Genomic DNA, 4,286 nt, shown 5'->3' on the forward strand with positions numbered 1-4,286 from the left:
GGAGCATCCCAGGCGGGCAGGGGACGGAGCAGACCCCGGCCAGCAGACAAAACCTACCTCTGCAAAGTGCTCAGCCCTATCCAGGGCCATATAGGCCTGCCGAAACGCATGTGGAGGTGAGGGAGTGACTGAATCTGCTCCCTCTCCCTCCGAGGTGCAGCACACCAGAGCTGCAAGAGGTCGGTCTGGCCCTGTGCAGTCCTGACACCGTTTCTACGGAGTAAAGCCCACGAAAGGAAAGGGGAAGAAAACTAATAAATAAGGGGATGTTTGTGCTCAAGTTGTTTCAGCTATTTCTGCTGTCAGATGCTTTACCAGCTGGCCAAGCTGGAACGGGGAGATTGGCTGGTTTCTTGATTATCTGGAAAGATTAGCCAGAACGTGGCTCAAAAATGGAAAATATTTCTATTGACTGTAAGAAATTACTATTTCACAGGCGTAATTCCAGGCATTGATTTGTTAGGTTCTTATTTAGGTGAAAAAACCAGCCTTTACACGCAAGAAAGAGGATGCTGAAGTGCGGGTGGTGTTTGTCCATAACGCAAGTCATGTGTAACAGAAAGATATTCACTGTTTAGTATTTTTTATTGTGTTCATTGCTGCTGGAAGCAGCCTTAGCACGGCCCAGGGTACTGCCTGGCACAGCCCTTCCCGGGGGTGCCCAGCACAGCCCCCCAGCAGCAGCCGGGGCAGGGTTGTGGTCCCAGCTGGATTCAGACCATGGGACACGGACGGGGTGAGAAGCAGCCGGCCCAGAGCCATCTCCGTGCCGTGCCTGCCAGCGCTGGGGGTGCCGAAACACACCCCTAAAAGCAAGCAGGATGTGCAATTTGGAATGTAGTCAGCTTTTCTATTAAACGCTGAACGCCTGGGGAAATCTAACAGGCCTGCGTTTTCTTTACGTGCGATGTTGCAACTTGGTCGGTTGGAGGATTTCAGTTGTACGGAGCACGGGAAGGTTACAGCCCCATCGGGCACTTTTTGGCCGTTGCGTGTTTTCAGCCTGCTGTATGGTGCCGGTTGCTCTTGTAATGCGCACGATGTAAAACCGTGTGGTTTTCTTACAGGACAGGGTAATTTATCACACATGCTCTTTTTGGACAGCCTTTTCCAGGGAAGGCTGGGTCCACCAGCCCAGTGATGGGGATTTAAGTGAGATACTCCTTCACTTGTGAAAGAAATAGTAAGGGAAAATAAGCACAGGGAGGGTTCAGACCACCTTGCCGAGGGCTGGCTCCTTGGGACGTGGGTGGGCAAGCAGAGGTAGCAAAGCCGGGGAGCCTGGGCTCTGGTTTCTTCTCTGATGGCACTGTAGCTGGCCAGTAGCTCTTGCCCCGTTATCCATTTTCTACTGCCACAAGGGACTGGGGACCTTTCTGGCCCCTTTTCCCCCGAGCATCGCAGATGATGCTGGAGATGTCCCGGCGGGTGGAACCCCCTGCCCTTTTCTGTGCTGGAGCTGGCTGGGAGTGGTGCACCGCAGTATTTCTCTCGAGCTTTTTCCTTTAGCAGAGTCTATTCAACAAAACAGCCGAGGTTGATTTTTTTTTTTTTTCCCCGCTTATTAATTCAGGCTTTGCTTTGGGAATGCAAGAAAGCGCCATGCTGGGGCAGCTTGGACACAGCTGGCTGCCAGCAGCGTGGGTGCCCACAGCTCAGTGGGGCACAGGGACCATCACAGGGGGGAATGTTGGCTGTTAACTGGGACCATCACGGGGGGGAATGTTGGCTGTTAACTGGGACCATCACGGGAGGGAACACCGGGTGCTAATGGGACAGGGACAGTGATGGGGAGCAGGGACTGCTCTTGGCCAGGGACCACAGTCACAGGCTCTGCCCCCTGAACAGAGGAGCGAAGAGGGATGGCTGCCCTGTAAATTACATTGCGCTGTCTCGTGTACCTCCGGTTCTCCTTCCCCACATGTCTATGTGAAATCGGATTAGTCTCTGGCTCTAGAGAAAACCTTTCTTGACCGCTGGCTGCTCACATCTGTCTGGTTTATTTATAAAGTACCTTTCTGTAGCTATTCCTCTGGACTCCATGCCCAGTAAGCTAAACCCACAGAATACCTGGGACAACCCCCCTCCCGAAAGAACCGACAACCACCTCCGCCCCAGCACGTAGCCAGGAGCAAGCTCTAGCCCGCTCTCTGCTATTTTCAGGACCGTTTTTGTGGGCATTTCTAGTTAAGCTAAGCTCAGCAGAGCCACCAAGTCAAAATTCCCATTCTGCACAGAACCTGGGGAAAAAAAATCACTGTTTTTTGGGGGCGAACTTGATGCACTTTTGAGGATTTCCTAGAGAGGGGAAAAAGCTAAGACCTGAGCTTTTCTGCTCTGCCCGCTCTTGCCTGGCTCCAGCCTGCTGTCGGGAGAAGGGCGATGGTTGGGCCCGGGGCTCGGCTGCAGCGCCCGCCAGCCCAGCCGGCTTGGACCCCCGTGCTGACCTCGTTGGGCATCTTGCAACAGAAGTGGGCAATTTATGCAGGGTATTGGTGTTTTGGTTTTGCTGACTATCGCTAGCGTATCCGGCACCTTACTTTGAGGTGCGGGTTCAGGAAAGCATCTTTGCTGGTGGTGGTGCTGGAGCAAGGCAGCTGGCTGATGTTTTTCTGACAAAATAAGTTTTTGTTGCAAAAAGATGAATGCTTAAAGTCAAAATGCATCATAAAAAGTGTCAGTTTTAGAACAAACTCCCACTGAATCTAGCTTCGGATACAGGCACTGGGTGGGTGCACAGCAGCCCAGCACCACGCTTGCGCCGGGGCCTCAGGCTTACCCCACCTCGGCACAGGGGCAAAACTGCTGCTTTGTCCTTGGAGAGCCAGCCCTGCTGCTGGCAGCCTTTAACTTGGCGTTGGCTTTTGGTCAAACGGAGGGGAAAAAAATCACTTTATTTCTCTTTGTGCATCCCTCCCCTTGGGATGACGCACTTGACCTTCAGGCACCGCTCGTCCAGCGCTGTGAACGTGAGGCTAATGCTGATTTTCCACGGTGCTGCCGGTGGGGCTGCAGGTCCCTCCCTCGTCTGCAGCCGTGCCCGCAGCATCTCCGAGCACCCCAGGAGCTATTAGCCGCTTGCAAACAGGCACTACTTTTCATTTCAAGGTCTGCTGCCTCTCCGTTGCGTTAGGTGCTGTGTCTCATTCCCTGGCAGGGAAGAGGTGATATGCCCACCTCTGGAACTGGATTCTTCGAGAGACGCACGCTTGTTGCTCTCTGCGATGCTCCTGCCAACAGCAGCTCCACTAATTGCCTTTAAGGAGAGATTTATGCAACCACTGCCATTTCTCTTGTTCAGCTGGTTGTGCACCGTATGTTCCATGTGCGATCCTTTTTCAGCGTACGTGCCCCAAGGCACTGGGAGCATCCTCTGTGGTCGCCGCTGCTCGGCGTCCCTTAGCACCCGGCTCCGGTGGGCAAGCGCCTGCTCCCGGCAGGGTGCTTGGAGCCTCCCCAGGGCACGAGGAACCGCTTCGGGGCAAAAAGGTGGCTGTCCTTTCTAGGATGGCCCTGTGAGAGACAGGCGGTCCCTGGGCATGGGCTTAGCTGGGTGCCGGCGTTTGGGAGCCGGGTGCTGAGCACGGGCGAAGCTCTGCCTTTCCCCTGGTGCTGGCCCCTCTCCTTTAACCCTCCCTCTCTCGGTTCATGTGCGCTGGAGGGTCGTTAGGGCTGGGAGTGATCTGGCTGTTTTTCTCCAGCGTCAGAGGTTTCCACGGTTGGGCTGGGGAAGGCCCCCCAGCTCATTCAGTGAACCCGAGCCCAGCTGACTGGCAGGGGGTAGGGCAGGAGGGTGGGGGGGCCTTAGAGCTGCAGCATCTTCTCAGCCATCCCTGGAAGGGGCTACGGTGCATCCGAGGCGGAAAGGAGCAGCAGCGTCAAACACGCGGAAGAAATCTGGCTTTGCTTTAGCGTGGCCAAAGTGTACGCTGAGACCAGCTCTTCTGTCTTCCAGGTTTATGTTATTGCGGTATGTCCCTTGGCTGAACTCTAAACCTTGTTACGCAGGGAATAATGAACGTTCAGCGAAGATAAATGATCGTGGCGGACAAGATTACACCCTGGGTACCGCGCTGAATCCCACAGGCGTGGGCTGCTCCTAATACCTCATGTGGAAAACAATGTTCACACACTTTGCTATGCATTAAGGGGAGCAAAATAAAATAATCAAATAAGAAAAAGGTTTCTGCAGTAGCCTAGGTTGAAATACAGGTGTAAGGTGGGAAAAGCAAGCTGCAAAACCACAGTTGCTTTGCTTTGGGTCATCTCCCTCGTGTGTGTGTGTG

This window comes from Cariama cristata, unplaced genomic scaffold (assembly GCF_000690535.1).
Source record: "Cariama cristata isolate BGI_N322 unplaced genomic scaffold, ASM69053v1 scaffold23772, whole genome shotgun sequence".
NCBI lineage: Eukaryota > Metazoa > Chordata > Aves > Cariamiformes > Cariamidae > Cariama > Cariama cristata.